This window comes from Camelus bactrianus, chromosome 11 (assembly GCF_048773025.1).
Source record: "Camelus bactrianus isolate YW-2024 breed Bactrian camel chromosome 11, ASM4877302v1, whole genome shotgun sequence".
In the NCBI taxonomy this organism is placed as follows: Eukaryota; Metazoa; Chordata; class Mammalia; order Artiodactyla; family Camelidae; genus Camelus; species Camelus bactrianus.
In genome coordinates, this window is record NC_133549.1 from 7,135,212 (window position 1) to 7,160,536 (window position 25,325).

The 25,325-nt window shown below is 47.2% G+C and overlaps 1 pseudogene; it reads left to right on the forward strand.

The window, feature by feature from the left end:
• Positions 1-1,749: 1,749 nt before the first annotated feature.
• Positions 1,750-11,440, forward strand: LOC105075238 (zinc finger protein 532-like; annotated as a pseudogene).
• The last annotated feature ends 13,885 nt before the right edge of the window (positions 11,441-25,325 follow it).

Genomic DNA, 25,325 nt, shown 5'->3' on the forward strand with positions numbered 1-25,325 from the left:
AATATTGGGGCATACCATTCAAAGTATGTATGTCTTTGGAGTAACTTCCTTGCTTAGGAATCGTGTCAGAGTATGTATATTTAAAATTGATGTCCCCAACTTGCCCCACCCCAATCACATACTCCCTCGTCAGCTGATTTATACTCCCCTGTAAAACTGTATGTGGGTTTTTGCTTCTTGACAGTGCTGGCTATTACTGGTTTTCACTTTTGCCAGTATAATACTTTCTGCCAGTTCCTAGCTACCTTTATCATTTCCTTAAGTGACAGTTTGCACATGTTGAGAAGTGATCATGAACCTTTTTTATTATTACGATTTTTTCCAAAGCCTTTGCTAACCTGTTAATCCTTTTGGCCTTTCTGAAACTAGAAATGCTTGATCTGTGTCTTCAGGTAATAACCTGCAACTTCTCGTTTTCTTGAGTCATAACTAGGAGCCTATCATTCCTTTTCAAACATTTGGATCTCAGGACTTCTTTATTCCGTATACTTTTACGTGATGTAAAGTATACATTATAATAATTATTGGGCATACCAAGTAACTTTTGTTTGTGTGTGCTTTATCTATTGATAAATTAGAAGTCAAAACAAAAAATTGTAAAGTTCAGGAACTCATTCTATAAGCCACTGGTGTATAAACATAATCACATGGCATATAGATTCTGGAAAACTCCCACCATGTAGTTGTGAGAGAATGAAAGGAGTCAGTTGACCTTTTAATATACTTATGAATGCTGTTTTGAGCTCACAAATTCTTGAAAGGATTTGGTGGACCCCTAGGGAACCTGGAACCAATTTTAAGAAATACTGCTTCATATAAAGCTGAAATTTTACTTTCTTGAGGATATTAAATTTTATATACCATGCTTGTATATATTTAGCAAAGTTTTGAGATCTCCTTGGCCTGTGGTTTTCAGGTAGCTGCCATCAGTAACTCGGGGTTTTCCCCGGTCGTATCAGTGAGTATGCGAGATGCTTTCTGTACGTTCGGCACTGCAGCAGCATGTGGAAATAAAGGGAGTGAAGGCAGGAGGTTTAGGGGTTCCCTTTTAGAGTTTTTGGTGTGTCCTTCCATTGACAATTGTACTTCCATTGTTAAGTATTCTAGTTGAGGTCCAGTTCTAGGTCTTTCTCTGAGAACTAGCTTTTTACTTTTACTGGTTCTTGTTTATCTCTTAATCCCTTTAAATTCATTTTAAAGAAGCCATATTGCTTCCCCCCAATATTATGTTTTATTCAGTGTTCTTTCTTCCTTCCAGTTAATTTATCCAGGCTGCTAGGATTTAAAAATTGTTCAATTCTTTTAACTTTTCATTTGTATTTTTTATTCCAATTTCCTCTCAGTATAATCCAAATTAAGAAAAAGTGTTGAGATTCTCAGTCTTATAAACAGAATGCCTGCATCATCAGTAGATGCACTTAATTTGCTTGATTGAATTTCAACAGCTTTTATACTTTTGGCCTTCAGTTGGATGAGGAGCAAGGGCATTTATTGATATTTACCCTTGTTTACCAGACAGCATGCTTCTTAGGATTAGTGATGTTTAAAAGCAAATTGAGCCTTAAATTTGCATATATTCATGCTGGTTGGTGATCTCTCTCAGTGATCTTCAAAAATCATCTTTATCAGCTATTCCTTGAGCGAGAGAGAGCAGCCTAGTTGGCAGAAAGTAAAACAGATGAGTTGATCAGAGATGCTCCCACCACTCAGCATGATGAGAGTGGAGAGAGGCAAGAAAGAAGTGGAGAGATGCGGCGGGCGTCAACTGAGAAGACGGATGGTACAGAAGAGAAACAGAAGGAGGAAGATGATGAAGAACTTGACCTCAATACAGGTGTGTTTATTTTGATGTATTCAAATTACATATGTGTTCTTTTTCCTCCAAAACATTTTAATTCATACATTGTTACAATCTTGCTGTTTTTATGGCCTCTCTAGTTCAGTGCAGACAAGCTTTGATATTTTAGTGCTTGTGGGAGTTCTTCACAGGCTTCCTAGCAGTGGGGAAGGTATGTGTCCAATGCAGGCAAAGTCTGCTTTCCTTTCCTGCTTCTCTCTTTACTTATCTGTAAAGAGAAGCAGCTGAATAATAGGACCCCTAAAGGTTTTTATACTTCTGAAACTTGGGGATTCTTTTATTGGCCTCACTTTGTAAACTGAGAGCTATTGTCATAAATTACAGTACTAGTTCTCAAAGACTTTTGCCCATAATTTTAATTGGGTTGTCATTTTTTGGTTGAGTTGTAGAATTCTATACATTCAAGAGACTTGACTCTGATCAAGTACCTGATTTGCAGATAAATTCTGAGTTGTCTTCACTTTTTTGATGGTGTCTTTTGAAACACAAAAGCTTTAAGTTTGATGAAGTCCAACTTACCTATTTTTTATTTTGTCACTTGTGGTTTTGTTGTTGTGCCTAAGAGACCATTTCCTAACCCAGGGTCACAAAGATTTAGTCCTGTGTTTTCTCCTAAGGGATTTATGGTTGGGCTCTTATATTAAGGTCCTCTTCCATTTGTGTTATTTTTTGGTGATGTGTGTGGATATTCCATTTTCCTAGCACCATTTATTGATGTTTAGCAGTTTCGAAGGAAAGATGACTAACAGAGGTGTTGGTTTCTTGGATGATTTTGTGTGTGTGTGTGTGTGTGTGTTTTAATGTACAGTTTTTGGTTTAAATATTTTCAGCTCTTCAGCATGCTGGCAAGCACGTAGAGAATTGCATCATGGCCTCATACACAGCACTACTTCTTGAGTGTCTCTGCCAAGAGAGTCCAGTAAGTAATAGTTCAGTGTTGTTTTATGTGTCTTAAAAAGATTCCATTGTGACAGCTTCATATCATTACCTAATTAACTTACGACTTTTTCTTACCCCCTCACATTTGGTGAAGTTTAGAAGGTGCATTTCAAAGTAAGAATATATTGGGTTTAATGAGGAAACCCCCAGGTTAATGGAGGAATGGATTCATTGTGGCCTTGGTTGACGTCAGAGAGAGCTTCAGCTACAACCTGTGCCCAACTGGCTTCAGGTGCAAAAGTCCAGCCTCAGTGAGAGCATCAAAGATTCAGTTTCTGTCTTTACATTATGCTGTCCCCTGCATGTCATCTTGTCTTTGCTAGCTGTCTTCATGGCCCTGTGCAGACTCTAGCTACGTGACTTGTCTGGTTAACTAATGTCCAGTGGAAGGAGGTGGCCTCTTCCAGTATATTTATTTGCAAGAGCAATGGTTTCTTGCCCTTAGGACCCCTGCACACCCACTGCAAAAAGTAGCCTTCCCCTCACCTTGGCCAAGATTGGCTCACTTGCTTTTGTTTGATCTACCCACTGGCCAGGGAAGCGGGATTACTATGTGTGATTTAGATCATCGTGATTTAACTGTGAGAAGTATGTGAGTGTCTAGACATTTGGGCTGAATCAGCACAGAGGTGGACAGGTCCTGGCTATTGGGATGGTCTCCTTTAAAAAGGGGAACATATGGGTATTTTTTAACAGGAAGGCCCATTAGAAGAGCCAGATTTCTAAATAAAAGAGAGGGTTTCTCCCCCTTAGCTGCCAGGGGCATTCAGGTTGCAAGAAAGAGTGGAGGGAGGTCTGTTGTATAGTGGGGTGGTTAGTTTTTCTGAGGCTGGAGGACTAGAAGACCATGATCTGAAGGGCGTCTATCAACCCTCTCACATTGCTTCATTTTTGCTGTCAACTTTTCTGCATTGCCTTGCTTTCCTATCCATTTGTCTTGAGTCCTGTGTATTTTTCTGAATCCTCCTTGTCCATCTCTTCCATATTTACATTGTAGTCCAGTATATTGTACACTGTAGTCAGATGCACGCCTGCCCACTTGATTGTGGCCCTTGGTGGCACCAGCACTTTCAGGGTCAAGGCCAGGGTTTGTATTATGGCTTTGGAGGCCCTGCAAGAGCTTTATTCCCCTTCCAGTATATATAACCTTTTCAGCTCAGCCCTTTTTCTTATTTCCTTAAAATCCAGAGATTTTTAAGGGAAAATGAGAAACACATACCAAGCAAAGGGAAGCACCCCCTCCAAAAAAAAAAAAAAACAAAAAAAACCTAATGGGCATGTTATTTAAATTAAAGATTTTTAGGCCTTGTGTTTTGCACACACCCAAATTTCAGTCATGGTCTTTCTTTTTTTTTCATTTCAGTCATGTTATTCTAAAAGGAGAAATTTTTTTTTGACATTTTAAAATTAGATTGTATAATTTTTTTTGATACTGTGTTGTATGAATTCTTTGTATATTTTGAGTGATAGTCATTTTACAATGTTGTGTCAAATTCTAGCATAGAGCACAATTTTTCAGTTAGACACAAACATATATATATTCATTGTCACATTTTTTCCCACTATGAGCTACCACAAGATCTTGTATATATTTTCCTGTGCTGTACAGTATAATCTTGTTTATCTATTCTGCATTTTAAAATCCCAGTCTGTCCCTTCCCACCCCCCACCCCCTTGGCAACCACAAGTTTGTATTCTATGTCTATGAGTCTGTTTCTGTTTTGTATTTATGTTTTGTTGTTTTTTTAGATTCCTCATATGAGCGATCTCATACAGTATTTTTCTGTCTCTTTCTGGCTTACTTCACCTAGAATGACATTCTCCAGGAACATCCGTGTTGCTGCAGATGACGTTATGTTGTCAGTTTTTATGGCTGAATAGTATTCCATTGTATAAATATACCACCTTCTTCTTTATCCAGTCATCTGTTGATGGACATTTAGGCTGTTTCCATGTCTTGGCTATTGTAATTAGATCTTTTCTGAAATTGTATTCATATCATTATCTTGCTTATTTATAATTCCAAAAATACTTTGACAGAAATAAAGAAGAGGGAGAGAGGGGACTGTCTGCATATTTCCTAAGATGGGCAACATGTAGTCTTTCCTCTCCTGCCCCATCAACAAAAATCAAGTCAGAAACTTCTCTGTTCCTCCTCCTTTTGTGGCAACGTATTTTCTTTTGTGTTTTTTATTATAGGTGAGCCTTCTTGGAAGAGCTCTTCCTTTTATTTTTTAAGAAGTTTTAAGTCATTTTTAAAATTTGAAATAGAACATGTTTTAGACAGGCCATGTATTTTTCTTGTAACAGATAAGTTTGTATGTAGTGTGCCTGCTTCTTGCTAATTAACGAAGGGAAACATCTTAAGCTTAAGCAAAACTGGAATCTCTACATCAGGCAATCTAGATAAAAACAAAGTTGTTAAGAGAGAAATGGAAACAAATTCTATAAATCTTAGTGTTTATGAACCTCTTAAAGTCAGAAGAATGGATGATAAATTGAAGGAAAACTCTGAAAGGGTACTTGAAAACAGGGTCCACGAGGGGAAGCTGAGCTCTGAGAAGAATGACACCTCCCTTGGTGGTGTGGCACCATCAGGGACCAAGCCATCCTCCAGGCTTTCCTCCTGCATAGCTGTGATGGCAGCCCTCAGTGCTAAAAAGGCCACTTCCAACTCCTCTTAAGAACCAGTGACCAACTCCTGGGAGTCCTCTCTGTTACCGAAAGAAGTAAATGACAGCCCTAGAGCCACTGAAAAGTCTCCTGAGTCCCGGAGTCTCATCCAAGGGATGAAAACAGCATCCCTCAAGCAGCCGGGTGTTCCCCGGAGCGTCTCCAGTGAGAACGGTAGCGAGGGGTCGCCCTCCTCTCCCGCAGGGTCAACGCCAGTAATCCCCAAAGTCCGCATCGAAACCATCAAGATGTCCTCTGGGGAAATCAAGGGGATGGTGATGAGGGTGTTGCCTGAAGTCAATCTTGATGCTGGAAAAAAGCCTTCAGAGCAGACGGGGTCCATGGTGGTGTCTGTGATGTTGCTTCTGCCATCTCCAGCCTCAGCCACTGTCCTTTCCTTCCAGCCTCAGGGCACCTGTGCAGTCAGTGGTCATCACCAATGCTGTTGCCCCTGCCGAGCTGACGCCCAAACAGGTCATGATCAAGCCTGTGGTGACTGCCTTCCTCCTGGTGTCAGCTGTGAAGACGGCCGGCTCGCAGGTCGTTAATGTGAAGCTCGCCAACAACACGACGGTGATAAAGACGGTCATATCTGCTGCCTCCATTCAGGGCACCAGCAGCGCCATCATTAATGCTGCCAGTGCCACCCAGCAGCAAACTGCCGTGGTGCTGGGCTCCAGCCTGGCCAACACCAACTCGTGCCAAAGACTGTGCACCTTGCCAACTTAACCTTCTGCCTCAGGGCGCCCAGGCCACCTCTGAGCTCTGCCAAGTGCTCACCACATCTCAGCAGCAAATAAAGCAGGCAATAATCGATGTGGTGGCCTCGCAGCCACCCAAAACGGTGTCACGGGTCCTGGAGGTGTCCTCCCTGCAGAGTTCTGTGGTGGAAGCTTTCAATGAGGTGCTGCGCAGCGTCAGCCCAGTCCCAGTTTACATCCCCAGCCTCAGTCCTCCTGCCAACACGGGCGTCACATTATAAACCCGTGGGTACAAGTGCTTGCAGCGTGGGGACTCCTTTGCCCTGAAAAGAGCCTGACCCAACAGTAGGACAGATGCAGCGTGTGCATTGAAGTGACGTGCACTGTAGTAGGAACCTCATTATTGACAAGTGCAGCCTCCTGTCTCATGCCTGTGGGCACAAAAAGGGAGAGGTGACGCAGGGCTTCCACTTGATTGTGAAGCCGGTCCCAGCAGATCAAATGCTCATTTCTTCATCAAGCAGTATCCTGCTTCATCTCCCACTCTCCTGAGCTCTGTGGGGCCATCACACACACTGTAACATAAATTCAGTCTGACGTAACTGAGATGGTCACGTCAGCCCCTTCGAGCACACCCATCCTTCCAGCTGTGTCTCGGGATGAAGACCCATCCAAGCTCTGTAGGCATAGTCTGGAATGTTTGCAGTGTAAGGTTTTCCAGGATGAGACATTGCTGGCTGCCCACGTCCAGCAGGGTGCAGATGTGAGTGGACAAAAGACTTGCACTGTCTGTCAGATGCGTCTTCCTGACCAGTGCAGCTACGCCTCCCACTGGAGAATCCATCAGCACAAGTCTCCCTGCACATGCCCCGAGTGCGGGGCCATCTGCAGGTTGGTGCACTTCCACACCCACGTCACCAAGAACTGTGTACGCTACACGCGAGAGTTGGTTTTCGATGTTTGCATTGCAATGTTGTGTACCCTGACGTGGCCACACTGAAGTCTCACATGCAAGTGTGAAGTCTTCTACAAGTGTCCTATCTGTCCAGTGGCATTTAAGTCCTCCCCAAGCGCACATTCCCATGCCTACACACAGCACCCCGGCATCAGGATCAGAGAGCCAAAAATAATATATAAGTGTTCCATGTGCGACACTGTATTCACCCTGCAAACCCTGCCATATCGCCACTGTGACCAGCACATTGAAAACCAGGTGTCTGTTTTCAAGTGTCCAGACTGTTCTCTTTTACATGCACAGAAGCAACTCATGATGGACCATGTCACGTCTATGCATGGAACACTGAAAATCATGGAAGGACCTCCGAACTTGGGTATAGACTTGCCTTTGAGCATTAAGCCTAGAACTCAAAATTCAGCAAATCAAAACATAGATACCAGATCCATGAGTGGGAAAGAGAAATTGGGAAAGGAATCCCCAACACCTGTGAAGAAATCAGTGGAAACAAAAAAAGTGGCCAGTCCTGGGTGAACGTGTTGGGGTGTAACCGCCTGTTCACACAGAGAGACGTTGACATTTCCCACGCGAGGAAGGAGCACGGGAAGCAAATGAGGAATCACCCCAGTCGCCAGTGGGACAGATCTTTCAGCTCATCCCTCAGTCTCTGCCAGCACAACCGGGTCAAACACAAAGGCATCAGGAAGGTTTACACCTGCTCGCACTGCCCAGACTCCAGGCGGACCTTCGTGAAACAGCTGATGCTGGAGAAACACATCCAATTCATGCACGGTATTAAGGATCCTGACGTGAAAGAAAAGACAGACGCCACCAATGAGGAGGAAATGGAAATAGAAGATGCCAAGCTTCCCAGCCCCAAGCGGAAGTTAGAAGAACCCGTTCTAGAGTTCAGACTGCCTAGAGGAGCCATCACCCGACCCCTGAAGAAGCTGAAGACAAACACCCATTGCGATAGTCATGCACAGCTGCGTATCTACATGATTCTTGATTTGTTAATTTAGTCCCAGCAAGGAACTTTAGGACCATACGATCTAATTTTATGATACTGGATCCCTGAGGGAATCAGAGGTGTCCTCTGAGACTTAAGGGACAATCAAGGGGGGCGAAATGAGAACAGAAGCAAGAGCAGAAGGTGAGATGTGACCTGGGCGACCCCTGGGATCAGGTGGGTCCTGGCTGAGGGGCTCTGTGGGAAGGTCTTGAGGTGCAAAGGGCCTGGCAGCTGAGGAAGGTGCCTATGCATGATGACCTCCTGTCGGGACAGCTCCAAGACAGTCCCCATTTCAAATACATTTGCAGACCTGTCCTGTCTTCCCTCCCAAGTGCATTCATTCAGCAGTGCAAGCATGTCTTCTTGGCCAAGCGCTGGACTAGAGACCTGTAATATACTGGAAACCAAGGCCTAGACTCTGCTCCCAGGTGGCTGACCATTGGTTATAACACAATACAATACAGGGAAAGCTGTTGTAGGCAGAGGATCAGGTAATTAGAATCATAACCTGTCCCTCTCCCATGGTTGCTAACATCCCTGTTCTTGATTCTGACCCAGATGCTCCTTCAGGAAACACAGGGTTTTAGCTGAGCTCCCCAGGGTAAAGCAGACTCAGTGCTGTGAGGATACGAGACAGCATGGACCCACCTGGGCTGTGCTGAGCAGATCTTTCCTGGTGAGTGACTCCCACTGAGACCTACTGCCCTCCTTCAATTGTCTCCTAGGGATCCAGGGACAATCCCACTGTCCTGTGAGCAGAGCCCTTGCACTCAATGATCCACATCACACACACAAGACAACATAATTTAAAATATCTCTACAACATCACACTGGTTGTCGAAGTGTTTTATTGAAATCAGTATGTACAGATGGCTGGAGGAGAGAGGAAGGGACAGAAGTGGTCACAGATGGGGGCTGGACACAGAATGAGACATGTCTACGTATCCCAAGGGACAACTTCCCCTCGGTGGCTCACCTACTTGTGAATTGGAGTAGATTTACATTAGATCCTGAATGAGACAGAAGAAGAAAAGCAAATCTCTATAGCTTAAAGAAAGCCTCAGTTTCTAAAACATCTTCTGAGTAAGGCTCAATTGGACAGGACCACTTCGGAATGGAGCAGCGTGTTTCTCAGAAGCAGTGACACACCTCCCTCTGGTGGCCGTATGAGGAATGGCATGGGAGCTGCTGGCTCCGTGGATGGCAGACAAACAGGCAACATTCACACACACACAACATCCGTCTTGCTGTTAGGAGAAAGCCAATTCCATGACATCAAAATTTTGGCTGTGCCTTCTAGTGCAAGTCCTCGTCTTGATCATGACATGACCGGGCACTTCCCAAGCGCAGGGCCTCACGGAGAGTTGATGGAGCCCCTGAGCTTGGCCCTGGGTCCACAGCAGAGAACAGAGAGGACGTCGCTGCCTCACAGGACCTGCAGGGAGAGAGTGGGAACGTGCTGGGGTCACTTGTCCACAGCCCCACCCTGTGTGTCTGGTGCAGAGAAGTGAGTCTATCCAAACAAAGACATGCATGGCCCTTTGCTGTTCACATTAACAATCAAATGTCAACACAGGTTTGAAATGTATCACGCAGCATCTTTGTCTCATTTCATCTAAAATGATGTCCAACTCGAAAAAACGAGATGACCCTCTATTACCGGTTACTTTGTCATTTACCAGGTGTAATGACCGTATCCACTGAAAATGTTAGAAAACATGACTTTCAGAGCTGCGTCATGTTCCTTCTGATCCCTTGTCCTTAAAGGACCTGTTTCTATTGCTCCTGCTGCCAGCTTCCTCCACAACCATGTCTTCTTCATCTCTGAAAGTGGAGCCCAATCCTGTCCTCCCCAGGCAGCTTCTAAATCTAGGATCCCTCCTTGAACTCCCCGAACACGAGCCCTGTCCATTTTCCTAGGATGGCAGGCACTTCCGGCATGTCTTCTCTCCTGTGGATTCAGAGCTTCTCCCAGACCAGGAAGCTCCTCAGTCAGTTCTCAGTCTGCTCTCTGCTAAGTGCTTGACAGACAGCAAATACTCAATCAAGATTTGGACATCACTAATCTAAAGTAGTTATGCACTGTTTCAGATGTCATCCTAAAATTAGAATTAAATCCCAGAAAAGAATCGGGATGTCTTGAAGCAAAAGGGCTGGTTTGTTGTTTGCAAGGTCGGCAAACCATGAACACACAGTTTTTACCTGCAATAGACAGTATGAACCCCGGGGCTTGATGGGTTGAAGAGTTTCTCAAAGCCAAACCCCAGAATGTATAGGTGGGCAACTTGCAAGGGGCTTGGATGGCCCGTGCAGCCTGACTACAGATCCTCGCAGCTGAACTGCAAGTTTCCCATGACTGGCTGACACTGGAGCATCTCCTTAGAGGCTTGACCAGGTGGGGCCCTTAGCAGAATCAGAAGTCTGACAGGTTTTGTTTGTGGTTTTCTAAGAACTTGGGAGTGTGTGACTTAACCCCAGGTCCGTCATAAGCTACACAGCATCTCAAGCTTTCAAAACTTCCAAGTGGCCCAGGGCTGTCTGGGCTTCTGTACTGAAGGTGTTTTGTCGAGGTGAATTTGGTTTTGCCTTTAGGCTTGGGTGTGATGATTTCTGGCCAAGTCCTACAAACTGACACTGAGCCTGTGCTCCTAAGCATCAAGGTCGAGCCTCAGCCCAGGTGGCCCTTCCCCTGGGTCCTCTGATCTCTCCTTTGCTCCCAGTTGAATCAGGGTCTTCTGTTTTTCCCCCTCCAGGAAGAGCTTAGACTCTCCTCCCCGTGAGGCCCTACGTTGTGTGCATGGGGGCAGCCATCTTCAGGCAGAGAAGAGAGAGCGCTGAGCGTGGCCTCATTCAGTCACCCCCAATCACAGGATCCCCAGACGTTACTCTGATGGACATCATCAGCCTCCCCACCCTCTGTTTCTGGTTTTGGGGAAAAGGCAGAGGTCCTTCCCCTGCGGAAGCTGAATGCAAGGATGCCAGTCCTGGGGACTGGACATGGGCGGGGCAGTGGGTCACTGCTGGGGGAGCCTGAGGAACGGGAGGGCCTGTGAGCACCTCCCAGGAATCCTGGCCTGAGGCTCAGACCTTCCAGCAGCTTCTCCGGCACCTTATGTTTTGGGAAGACTCTTTCTGCTCATCTGAGCTCAAGTGGGTGCCGCTGTTGCAAATCAAAATTCCCCTGCATGGAGCGTAGTGTGCCTTAACGCGATGTCCTGCCTTATTTTTAATTTTTAAATGTGTAAAATTTAAATGAAAAAACAATCATGATCATTCTCTTCATCCATTACTCAGCCAGACACAATAAGTCCCAAGTAATGTGTTATCACCTCTGAGAAGAATCAGGAATTGTAAATTCACAGACACATCAGGAACGACCGGCGTCCCGGCCCTGAAGGCGAGGGCAGGCAGCAGAGCCTGACTGGTACCTACAGCGCGTCCCTCTGCTCTGGCTCCGGCGCTGTCGCAGGCAGGAGAGCTGGAGCTGGCTCTCTGTCCAGAGGGGTTTCCCCAGCAGGTTCTGGAGCTGGTGCTGTGGCTCCGAGAAGGGAAACTCTCATCAATAGGACTGCTTTCCCACGTGTCTCCCAAAGCCAGGGGAGCCCTCACTGCTACTCAATCAACTCTCAGTCCATGATTCCACCCCCAGGGAGTCTTCCCAGACTCTTCTCTGTGTGGTCCAGTGCCTTCCCCTCCCCGCTCAGCCCATCCCCCACCCTGCATCTTCCCCACCATCACCGTCTGCCTCTGGGAGTTCCAGTTGCTCCAGCTGTGCCAGGAGGAGGTGGGCCTGCTGCTCCAGGTCTGAGCCAGGCATACTCAGCTCTGTAAGTGAGCACGGTCTTAAGGCATGGGAATTCTGGAGGCTGGTGGAAATCGTCTGGGTACTGGAGCAGCCAGGTGCCCAGGATGGAGGACATGGCCCTGGGGGTCGGCAGGGGGACACCAGAGTCAGGCTTGGCCGTTCCCACCACGTTGGGCTCCCAGGGTAGCCCAGCAGGGACCTGGGCCTCTTTGCCTTTGGCTCCTGCCCACCCAGAGGCCAGCTCTGCTCCATGTCCCATCTCGGCTGGCAGTCTGGGCAGAGGCGGGCTTGGACACAGAGGAGGGGCTGCTACAAGCCTTTTGAAGGGACAGCCCTTGCTCAATGGTGTGACCATGTCTCTACCTCTTCAGGGACACCTGTCACACTTCTCTGTCCCTCTCCTTGCCCCTCCCCACTGCATGGCACCTCTGTGAGGACAGGCAGGCTGTACGCTCTGGGCACTACCCTCTAATGGACACGGGAGCTGCTCTATGAGTGTCTGAGCCAGGAGGGAACAGACAGGCTGTGTCAGCCATCCAGGCTGCCCACGGGCCTCCTCACTCCACAGACTTTAGCTCCTGCACCTGCTGGCCGCATAATTCTCCAGGGAGCCTGCCTGGGTCTCCTTCTGCCCCTGCCACTCACCATCATCAGGATGGGCTCAGCTGTGCCCTGAGGCTCACTGGGTCCCCTGAGCACCAGCTGAGTCCCCACCATTGAGGCTCCACCAGATGGTGGGCAGGATGCTCTCCACCCCTTGTGTTCTGCGTCTCACAAAGGGTGTGTTGGCAGGGATGGGATGGATAGGGGGTGGTTGTGGGTTTTCTTAGGGCTTGACTCTGTCCTCTGACCTCCCAGATGCCCCTCACAGCGCCACAGTCCCATCCACAGCTCTCTGGGTCTCGTCTCCTCTTTGCCAGGGAAAGCCCTAAGGCTTCTGCTCTCAAGCCAGACTCACAGGATATGTGGGATCCAGGATTCTGCCCACCTCTGCCCAACCAGAGAGCCCAGAGCTTCACACAGTATTTGGGGAAGGAGTCCCTCCCCCTTCAATCTAGGAGACTCACTGTGTCAGCTGGTGCAGGGATCCCCCGTCCTCTTCAGTAACAGGGAGGCTGCACCCGTATCTAGAGGAGAGCAGGAAGGCGTCACATGGACTGTCCTGAGCACACTAGCTGGATGTGGTGTCTAGTGTGACAGTGTGACTCCCGAGAGAATGGAAGCCCTGGAGGGCAGGGCTGATGTCTGCTCAATGCATTAAATGATGGTTGTTCCTAGAAAAGCCCCTGTCCCTGGGGGCCCTTCCTATGTATTTGAGGAATGAGTGAGCCCACCCAGTCCCGTAGCACACATCTGAGTGGGCCTGGGACCCCACTTGTCCCTCCCAGGGCTCCCTGCTCTCACTCTCCCAGGACAGGGACAGCTAATGGTGTCACAGATCCCCTTTGAAATGGGAAAACACTTCCACCCAAGGCCAAAGTCCCAGTGACACAGGAGGCAGAGGCTTCCTCATGGGCAGGAGGGCAATGACAAATTAGCACAACCACAGCCCCGCCAGCTGCCGTTTCTGTGAGCCAGGGCCCCAGAAAGCATTTTCGATGGTCTCCCTCTGTTCCTACCCTCCTAGGGCCTGATTGTCTCTTGACCCCAATATGCAGGGGGGCAAACTGAGGCTTAGGGAGGCAAAGGAACAATGCCTCATGTCACTGCTAGTAAGTGGGCCGAGTCTCCAATGTCCCATGAGGACAGAGTGCTCACCTTTGGAACAGATGGTCCAGCACCTGCTGGGCAGTGGCAAAAGTTCAATAATTGCCCAGAAATGTGTTCACATAGGAGGGGTGGCCACCCAGGATGGCAGGCACCAGGTTGGCCACCAGCTTCTCCAGCCTGTGTCGCTGGAGGCTCCACACCCTGTAGGTCTCATCCCTGCTCCCTGATGGTCCATCTCCCCCCCTGGGGTGGAAAGAGGAGAGACATGAGGCAGAGGCAGCACCAGGGACCCCCGGGGGGTTTGGGCTGGAGCTCAGACCAAATGCTCAAGCCACAAGGTCTTGTGCCAGAGGTGGAAGAGGGGAGCCCTGAGCAGATTCAAGGTTCTTGGCATCACCAGTACCAGGGGCAGAGGGCGATGATTAAATGCGTTAGTGTCTCAGATCATTGTGTCAGCACCTCAGTGACAGTACCTCCCTGCATGAATTACCTCATCCCTGTGATTGCTGTCACAGCATCCCACTCTAGAGATGAGAACACAGAGGCTGATCCCTGGGTGGGAGGGATGAGGTTTGTCAGGCCAACGTGGACACGTGGGGATGGAGGAGAAACAGGACAACGTGTAGAAAAATGCAGAAACACTGTTGACTTAACATGAACTGAAGTTCTGTCCAAGTCTCTTTTTGAGATTCTGACTCATATGTGGTCATTCACTTTGCATCTGGCCAAGGCAGGGCCTAGGCTGTGAGGGTGGGTGGGGGAGACGGGGAATCAGAGTCCTTTGCCAGCAGGTCTCTAAGAGGGAGCCCAGGGGAGGAGCAGGGCAGCTCTGGGACCTGGGGCTTCCTGGGTGTTGAGTCTCCTCGCTCACACTCACCCTCCGCCCGTCCTGGGCTCTGCTAGTGTCATGGGGCACCTGCCCCTCCTGCAGGGAGATGGAGTGGGGGACTCCATGGTCCAGATCCTGTCCCATCTCTTGTGTGGAGTCCTGCAAATACAGTGCCCAGCGGCCAGGCAGAAACCTCAGAGCCCTGTCTGGTTATCTTGGTGGTTCTCCAACCCATAAGACATCTCCAGTCCTGACACACATACACCACTGTTTGCACAGACCTCCTCCAGGGACAAAAAGCTGACAAAGTGGGGACCTTGGATTCCCATTGGTAGAGAGAAGAGGCCCCTCAGGAGTGCTCTTTCCTCCTTATCAGCCCTGTCCTTGGGTGTGGCCATGACAGGACCAGCAGGTTACCAAGTGTTCAACAACCCATTCCTGCCCAGAGGGGACACCTCCCCTCAAGTCCCCCTTCTCCGACACGGAGATGAGGGGAAGTGGGCCTGCCCAGGGAGGGCCCCCAACAGATCTGGTCCCAGACTAGCCTTCTACAGGCCACCCTGTGTTACCTTAGGTGGCCTCCTCAAAATAGGCCAGAGGCGTCTGGGTTGAGGGTTCCACAGATGCCTACAGCCACTGAACAACCTCTCAGTCCAGGGTTTCCCGGCGGAGAAGCCCTGGGAGACCGGGAAACAAGAAGAGAACATGTTTCTTCTTCAACTGTCTCCAGCCAAGTGCGCTGGCTCGGGACTGTCCCTAGAATGTGGGTGCCTGGTAACCAGGTTCCATTTCTGTTGGGGTCTGTAGTCAAGGAAGTGACATCACTTCCTGGGCTACACTTCCTTGACCCCCCTCCTCCGCACACAGCCCTCTGGGCTGCTGCCTGCTCACCCCCTTCTCCACGCAAACCCACATCTTCCACAGTTAGAGCAGCCCCGCCCTCTCCACGGCTCCCGGGGAGGCTCTGTGTGCAGCTGTGTCGAGATGCCCTGGCATCCAGACTCAACTCCTCATTCTTACCTGTTCTCCATCCTGGATAAGTCCTGGTGTCTGTCCAGGCCTGTGTGTCTCCCCACCTGCACAGTGGGGGTGATTCTACATGGTACTTCTAGGGATGTCCTCTGGTGTAAGTGGAATAAGGCCGAAACAATGGGGGAGTGGTGTCCCATGTAGGTGATGCCTCCCATGTTTTTCTTCCTCTGACTTCCTCCTCCATGTCTGTTCCTCTTCTGATCCCACCCCATCATCCTTATTCAATGTACAGTGGTGTACGGGTGTCTGTATGTGTGTGTGTGTGTCTAGGCCAGTGCTCACAGTCTGTGTGGCCAGTAGAAAACTGCCCCCACACAGGAGGGATGGGTAAGAGCGTCCTGAGGTCTGAGGGTTTCTAATTTCCAGAGCAAACTCGAGAGGGGCTGAGGCCCTGGCTAGAAGCTCAGAGCTCATGACTCAAGGCCATGCAGGTAGCAGGGCTGGAGCTGAGATCAAACACAGTCTGGTTCCACTGTCCACTCTCAGTACCGCAGTGCTGGGGGCAGGGAGACTGTCCTCTTCACCAGTCACACAGTCTGGCAGGCTGACCACCTCTGGTGGACGTGCAGTGGCCCAGGGACAGATGGGCAGATGATGGGCTGCTGACTCCAGACAGACTTGACAATCTCATGTGCTGCTTCATTTATGTTTCTGTCTTTAAATGCCTCTCCCCACGGCTGAGGCAGGCTGTCAGGTTTATCCAGGCCCAATCCCAGTAGAAACAGAGGCAAGGCCACCAGGAACAAGAGGATTTGTACTCAGCTGGAGTATCTCAGCTTGCTTGTAACCCCTGAGAAGCAGTTTCTCCCAGTGGCTTCATTATAAAGTGGTATCAGTTTTGCAATTTGTTTAGATTTCTCGTATTAGTTATATCATATAGTATTTATCTTTGTCTGTCGGACTTAATTCACTTAGTATGACAATCTCTAGGTTTCCTAGACATGCACCCCAATGTTCACAGCAGCACTACTTACAACAGCCAAGACACGGAAGCAACCTAAAATGTCCATTGACAGAAGAATGGATAAGGAAGGTATATATGCACACAATGGAATATTACTTAGCCAGAAAAAAGAATAAAATAATGTCATTTCCAGTAACATGGATGGACATGGCATTTATCATACTAAGTGAAGTAAGTCAGACAGAAAGACAAATAGATCACTGGTATGTGGAATCTAAAAAAATGATACACATAAACTTATTTATAAAACAGAAACAGACTCACAGACATAGAAAACAAACTATGGTTCCCAGGATGGAAAGTGGTGGTGAGGAGGGTTAAATGAGGAGGGTGGGATTAGCAGGTACACAGGACTATAAATAAACTAGATAAACAATATGGACGACTTAATAGTACAGGGAACTGTATCCAGTAACTATTAATAACCTATAATGACAAGACTATGAAGTAGAATGTATATACATGTATAACTGAATCACCACACTGTACAGCAGGAACGAATGCAATGCTGTCAATCAATGTTCTTCAATAGGCCATGGGGACGGAGAGGGTGCAGCGATCCCAGAGGAAATACAGCTGCCCAGCCCTGATGGGGGTGGGGGCTGAAGGATGATGAAGGGAGGGGACCTCCAGACCGAAGGACTCATGAAGAGAATGAATCGGGAGCCAGGACCCCTTTCATGCTGGAATCCTATGATGGGATGGATGTCTCAGCTCATAAGGACCAGGCCGCCAGGTGACAAGGAGAGTGGACCAGAACAGGTGAGGAGGGGAGCTGGGTGCCTCCCTGGGAGGCTGGCACAAGAACAGACAGGAGGGAGGGAGGGAGAGTGAATGAGGCTGGGCCCAGGCCCTGAGATCAGGGAGAAGGGGAAGGATCAGAGGGGGCTGATGGAAGAAAGGTGACAGGATCTGGTGACCACTTAGCCCAGAAGTTGAGGAGACAATCCTCAGATTTCTGGCTGAGGAAACTGGGTGGAAGGTGCTGCCATTGCCCACACACAACACAGAGAAAGAGCGGGCTTGATGGAAGGATGATGACTTTCCTTTTGGACATGATGCTAAAGGGTCTGTAGGCCTCTGACTCTGAGTCCAGCTGCCTTGCGTCACTGGGAACTTTTTAAATGCAATTTCTCAGGCCCTACCCCTGACCTCCTAAGTCAGGAACCCTGTGGGTGGGTGGACCCAGCAATCTGGGTGTTGACAAACCCTCAGGCCCTCCCAGGAAGGGTGTGATGGTCAGTGTTTAACAACTCATTCCTGGGGAGAGGGGAGGAGTCCTGATTTTAGTATCTGCCAATTCAGTGGTGGGAAGCATCCCACCACGGGGCTGACTTCTAGCCACTCATGTGACATCAGTCCACGTGGAGTTGGGAAGAGATGCAGCAGTTGTCTTTGATGTCTGTGTCTTTGGCTCTAGGTAACGTTTTTTAGAGGTGAATGTTTGTATTTGAATATTCCATTCATTCTGTTTGCAGGGTTGAATAATTTGTGCTTCTAAGGTTATGTCACAAAATATTTGTCCATCCTCTTAACAATGGACATTTGGGTTAAGCTCAAGTGTGGGCTTTTACAAAAATGTTTAGGACTTACTCACATCTTTTTTAAAATCTGTTTTTATTTACTCTGTGTGATGAATACCTGGGAGTAACTGTATTGGGTAGATATGTGCTAAATGCATCTTTGTTTATTCAGAGATTTCTAGAGGCATAATTTACAAGGCATAAATTCACTCATTTAAATACAAAATTCTTTGGTTTTTGTGTGTGTAAATGTGCAGAGTTGTGTCTCCCTCACAATCCCATTTTAGAACAGTTCTATCACAGGAAAAAAGATTTCTCCATCCACACTTTTCTTTATTGGCTTCATTTGACACAGTCTCTCTCGCTGAAATGCTTCCATGATATAGATTCCAGTTCAATACATTCTGCCACTTTTATAATTGTTTCTGTGGTCATTTTCTGTATTTTTAAGAACTCATTGGCCTTTCATCCTGTGACTCCACTGATGGTTTCTACTTTCCTTCCAAACCCTTTAGCATTACTTTGACTCAGGAATTAGGTCTTGATCCAATTTTCTTTCTCAGCCACTCATCTCCTTGCTGACCTCATCCAGACTTGTGGTGTCCATGACATCTAGACTGTCATGACTTGAAATTCATTTTTTCATTCCAAACCTTCCCAGACATTCTAGATTTATGCCCACCCAGCTGTCTCCACACCATCTGCCGGTGGACATCTAACAAGCCAAAAACAGATTAACCATCTCCCCTGAACCTGCTCTCCCTCATTCTCCCCATTTTGTGACAGTAACTCCATCCTGACAGGCGCTCAAACCCGTTTTGTGGTCTTTCTTGACTTCTCCCCTCTCTCCACCTCATCTCCTCCCCATCAGCAAGGCCTTCATGTTCAATTTCAGACTATGTCCCTCATTGGCCTCCCCCTATTCTACCTGAGCAGAGCTGCCACCACCTCTTGACAGGATGGCAGTGGCTGCCACTAACCACGCTCCTTCCCAGGCCCTCACTCCTGTAGGCTGTTCTCCACCCAGCATCAGAGGATCCAGTCAGGTCACTGCTCAGCTCCTTCTGCCCATAGCTTTCCAGTCCTCACAGATCAAGCCAACATGCACACAGCACCCGTGAGTCCCACGTCATCTGTCAGGTGGTTCCCTCTCTGGTCTAACTCAACAGCCTGGCCGGGCCACACTCTGCTCCAGCCTCACAGGCCTGCTTGCTGCTCCTTGAGTGTGACAGGGTGCTCCTGCCCCAGGGCCTGGCATTAGCTCTTCCCTCTGCCTTGAATCCTCCCTGGACACACACGTGGTGGTCTCCCTCCTTCCTTCAGGTCTCAGCTCAAATGCCTGCTTGTCAGTAAGATCTCCCCAGATCCCTTGTGGTGATCACGCAGTAGGAACAATGATGACAGCCCCATGTGTCACCACCCCTACCACCTCCCTGTCTCATTCCCTTCAAGCTTTTCGTACCATTTCCATGTAAAGTACAGTCTTTTGTGAATTGTCTAATTTTTAACTGAATTGGAAGTTTCACGAGGGCAGGGTTTTTTTAGACCAATTTGTTACTGTTTTATCCTGAATGTAACACTCATTACATAATAGATGCAGTATGAATGCAAATGAAAGGATGACTGAATTGCATGAGAATCAAATATATATTTTATTTTATTTTAATGAATTTGTCACTTTTTCCAAATCTGCATGTGGGCGTATATGCCAGCAGAGTTCAGTCACTTTTTAGTCTGCTGATGTAAATTAATTTCTTCAAGATCATCTTGGGAAGTGACACTAGGCTCAAAAAGATTTAATGAAAACATAAGAAGAAAATCTAAAAAATGAAATAAATACTTAATAAAGACTTAAACAAGAGAAATCTTTAAAAATAACAATAGAGTTAATAAGCCACTAGCTAACTATTTATGAAAAAAAGAACAGAAACACAAATAACAAATATTAAGAACCAAATCTAGTACATTCTCTGTAGAACTTGAGGGTGTTTAAATAATACTAAGAAAATATTTTGAAAAACATAGATTGAAAATTTTTTCCTACAGAGATCACATGCACAATGTTTTAAAAACTAATTTATAAAAACACACAAAGTGTAATAAAACAAAACTCTGTGTCTTAGAAATGAATTGAACCAATTATTAAAAAGTCAAACTAATCCTGCAAAATACTTCAAAATTCCCACTGGGAAAACTTCAGACCCCGTCTTATGAAATATTGCAGAAATTTAAGGAAGTAAAAACAGCAATTCCCTCAGTCTGTGCCAACTCATATTTTACTTGGAGATTCTCCATCTGGGGTAGAGATTTCAGCTTTGGATGTCTTGCTTCATTGCCTGTACTTGTGCCTACTGGGGTGTCCTTAGGTAGAGCAGTTAACTCACCAGGGCATCAGATTTTGGAGGGTCATTCCATGACCCACTGAGATCCTTACTCCACATTGTCCAAGTCTGCCGCCCAGATCCCCACAGCTAGACCCCCACATCCCATTCAAACAGTACATACACCTGAGCCTGCCAGGACGGTAGCAAGAAACTGATGAAGACACTTCTGGGAAGAGATCCAAGCCTAGACACTAGACACATGTGTTAAGTCATTCAGTCATTATGATGACCTTTAAGATACTAGGTGTCGGGTCCATTATATGGATGGACAATCTGAGGCTGAGAAAGACAAGTGATTATCGTCAGGTGTCACCAGTCTTAGATGGAAGGGTCAGTACTCAGCCCAGACCTGGCTCTCCTGTCCTGTTCTTTGATGTCTCACAGATGAAGAGAGTGGAGAACTGAAGCCCAGGTGTCCCAAGGGAGTCAGGTGACCAGCAAAGGAATTCTGTACCAGCTGTCCTGAAGGTGTACTGAGCCTGGGTCCCCCGGGGATGCTTGGCAGTACATTGGCAGTAGGAGGCCATAAAGCTGGAGTGGGTTTCATGGTGCCATTTCTAGGGAACAGAAGTGAAGCTAGTCTGTTAGCTTTTCTTTTGATAATTATTTTACAGCCATTTTTTCTATTTTGGGGGAAAAGCAAAGAGTAGATGCCAATTCTTAGGTTTTGCAGGACATAGAACAGTTCATGACTGTTGAATTTGAGTTGCCCTTTAGGTATCAAGAGGAAGCTCTAAGCAGCCCAGATAAACTCCCGGTGCAAGGGTCCCAGGCATCTGTGGACGCATCATGAGAATCATCTTCATAACCAGGGCTATTTAAGGAAGAGTGTACATCCAAACAGAGTGTTTGCTACAATACCTTAAATGGCTTGTCTAGTTGAAATTTCAGGTGAAAGAGAGAGAGAGATGTAATTTTTATACTCCTGAAAGAAAGAGAATTCACAGAATTGGAAAACTCTAACTGGGAAATAAACCCAAATTTTAAAAGCACTAACTTGGAGCCTCCCTACCTGTGATGACCCCTGGAGGAAGGGGTTATTTTACACTCTGTCCTTTGAAAGAGGATTGCAGACTTCCACCTTTATAAACGTCAGTGAACACAGATTCCAACCTGATCCCTGGTACTGCTGAGAAAGAGGGTCTATTTTAACAAATATCCCAACACCCAAAAATGGAGATGAAACATTACATTTGGAAAATAATTTTGCAAAGAGACAGCTCATCCACTGGTGGAGCACTTTGCCATCCTGCTCTGAACATGGGTGCAGCCCAGATGTGGGCAGATGTTGATGTAGATGACCAACTCTTCCCTCCCTCTCTCTGTCCTGATCACTTGCAGTTCCAGGGAACCCCGTAAGGGTCATGCTTAACTCACCCCAACATGCGCCCACTTCTGTGAACATGCCATGATCCAAGCCCCCACTTCTGCCAGCCTGTATTGCTAAAGATCTAAGGTGACTCATCAGAATGAGGAATCTCTGGACTCTCTCCTGGAAGTCCAGCCCTGTGAGTATGACTGTTACCCTGCTCTGCATTGAATGATCATTGCATATGGCAGGAGCTGAATATTAGAATGCACAAGGGCCAGGTTTGCAGCATGAAACAGGGACAGGATGCCTTTACACCTGCTCCTGGTGCTCAGCCCACCTTCCAGGCACACAGCAGTGTACTCCATACCCCTATGCCATGGCGCCTGATGTCCCCTCCCTCAGGATGCAGGGATCTCTTCCCACACTTGCCTCCAGACTTCAAATCTTCCCTGCCCCTCATGTTCTAGTTCAGGTGGCTCTTCATCTGGACCCTTCTCCCACCTCCTAAATACCCCATCACATTGTGCCCTGTGCTGACCATTTCCAGGGTTCCCACCACCACCACACACACACTTTATTGATTACTCTAGCTTTATATTCAATCCTGACGTTAGACATAGCCTGACTCTGTTCTTCTGCTTGTTCCATAGTATATGACCATTCTGGGGCTTTTGCATTTGCAAATAGAGATTAGAATCAATTTGTCTATATGTATAAAATAACTTACTGCAATTTTGATTTAGAATGTCTTTAATCTGTAGATGAGGTTAGGGACAATTGACAGTTTAACAATGAGTCTTCTTAGTTATGAAAATGGAATCTCTCTCCATTTATGTAATTCTTCTCTGATTTATTTCATCACTATCCTGTCATATTGCTCATATAAAACTTGTATATATTTTGTTAGATTTCTACCTAAGTATGTCATCTATTGGTACTTATTATGGTATGTTCTTAATTTCAAGTTCAGATTATTCAGTGTTCATATATAGGAATACTGAGAATTATTCTAAGTGAACATTCAGTAGGACAACAAGTGATGATGCTAAGCTCTGTGTCGGGCTGTCTCCTCTGGACTAGGCTCCCTGGTCAAGGTGTTTCACCCAGATCCAGGCTGAGTGTTCACAGCACTCCTCATCCTACCATCCCTCAGGGAGCGGGGGCTTTGTGGGCTGTGTCAGTCAAGTAACAACCACCCTCCAGTGTTGTTGACTGACTGCTGCATTGCTTAGTGTCTTCATGAGAGGCGCCTGATGTCTCTGTGTGCAACCGAGTGGGCTAAACTCCATTCCACATCTTTGATTCTGTGATTCAGTGATGACTTTCTTTACACTCAATGCTATAAATAAATTACGTACATTTATTTTTGCACACCCCACTGCTACCGCCTAATATGAGCAGGGCTTTCAGTGGGCTCCATGCTCCCAATGTCTTTGGAAAGTTCTTTGCCATCAGGATCGACAGTCCAGGAGAAGACAATCAAGCTGTTCCCTTCCATGACATCCCAGGCCTAGCAACACGGCCCAGGAAGGTCATCTTCCAGGCATTCTGTGGGGAATGTGAGCCTGAGAATCTCTGCCTGGTCCTCCAAAGGGATATGAAGGGAGCCACAGTTAACACAGTCGGTACTTTGGAGTACCCTGGGTTCTGCCTCTGGCCACAAAAGGAGAAGAAATGGTCCTGACCGAGAACCCTCCCCAGGACACAGCCAAGAAGAGCCAAATGCATGACTGGGAGAGAAGAGGCAAATCCAGGGAACAACTGGGGGCCCATGAGACCAGAACCAGCATCGGATCCTGCCCCAAATGGCAGGAGTATAATCTGTGGCATCTTGTACAATGAATGATGGGCTCATTTTCCTCTATGGTTCTTCATTCATAACCTGAGTTTTGTTCTATGGAGGAAAACGTCCTTGGGTGACACCCACACCCCAGCTCTGCCTTCAACAGAAGAGAGAGCCAGCTGGCTTCATTCTCCCAGTCACGTCCCAGGAAAAGACAGACACTCCCAGAAAACTCCCAAGGACTGACCTTGATTGTCAGTCTGCATGAGGCCAGGTCTGGAGGAGCAGAAGCAAGGTACTGACAAGCCTTCCAGACCTGCGACCTCCCAGACTGGTCACGTACACATCCATGGACATGCGACCTTCCTCACACTCGGAGGGGGACACAGTGGCAGATGATGACTCTTCCCAGGGGCTACACTTCCTCCAACTTCCATGAGGTGAAATTACACCACTGGTAGCCACATTTAAGTCTGTATTAAGTATTTATTTTTTAGCTTTTCCTCTACTGTTTTCTATGAAATTTTCTTAAGCCTAGAGTTAGTTCCCAAGAAGATCTTGAAGAAATTAATTTTCCATCAGCAGACTAAAGAGTGAATGGACTATGCTGGCATATACGTCCACATGCAGATTTGGAAAAATTCATAGGTTTATTAATATAAAATGAAATATATTTATGATTCTCATGCAATTCAGTCATTCTTACATTTGCATTCATGCTGCATCTACTATGTAACGAGTATTACATTTGGGATAAAGAAGTAACAAATTGGTTTAAAACCTTCCTTCATGAAACATCCAATTTGGTTAAGAATTAGACAATTCACAAAAGACTACACTTTACATAGGAAACAGTAAGAAAATATTGAAGGAAAATGAGACACGGATGTGGTAGGGATGGTGATGTATGTGGCAGTCATCACTGTTCCTACTGCGTGATCACCACAAGGGACCTGGGGAGATCTTACTGACAAGCAGGCATTTGAGCTGAGACCTGAAGGAAGGAGGGAGACCACCACGTGTGTGTCCAGGGAGGATTCAAGGCAGAGGGAAGAGCTAATGCCAGGCCCTGGGGCAGGGGCACCCAGCCACAATTAAGGAGCAGCAAGCAGGCCTGTGAGGCTGGAGCAGAGTGCGGTCCGGCCAGGCTGTTGAGTTAGATCAGAGAGGGAACCACCTGACAGATGACGTAGGACTTATGGGTGCTGTGTGCATGTTGGCTTGATCTCTGAGGAGTGGAAAGCTGTGGGCAGAAGGAGCTGAGAAGTGACCTGACTGGATCCTCTGATGCTGGGTGGAGAACAGCCTACAGGAGTGAGGGCCTGGGAAGGAGCGTGGTTAGTGGCAGCCACTGCCATCCTGTCAAGAGGTGGTGGCAGCTCTGCTCAGGTAGAATAGGGGGAGGCCAATGAGGGACATAGTCTGAAATTGAACATGAAGGCCTTGCTGATGGGGAGGAGATGAGGTGAGAGAGGGGAGAAGCCAAGAAAGACCACAAAACGGGTTTGAGCTCCTGTCAGGATGGAGTTACTGTCACAAAATGGGGAGAATGAGGGAGAGCAGGTTCAGGGGAGATGGTTAATCTGTTTTTGGCTTGTTAGATGTCCACCTGGAGATGTTGTGGAGACAGCTGGGTGGGCATAAATCTGGAATGTCTGGGAAAATTTGGAATAAAGAAATGGATTTCAAGTCATGACAGTCTAGATGTCATGGACACCACAAGTCTGGATGAGGTCAGCAAGGAGATGAGTGGCTGAGAAAGAAAACTGAATCAAGACCTAATTCCTGGGTCAAACTAATGCTAAAGGGTTTGGAAGGAAAGTAGAAACCATCAGCGGAGTCACA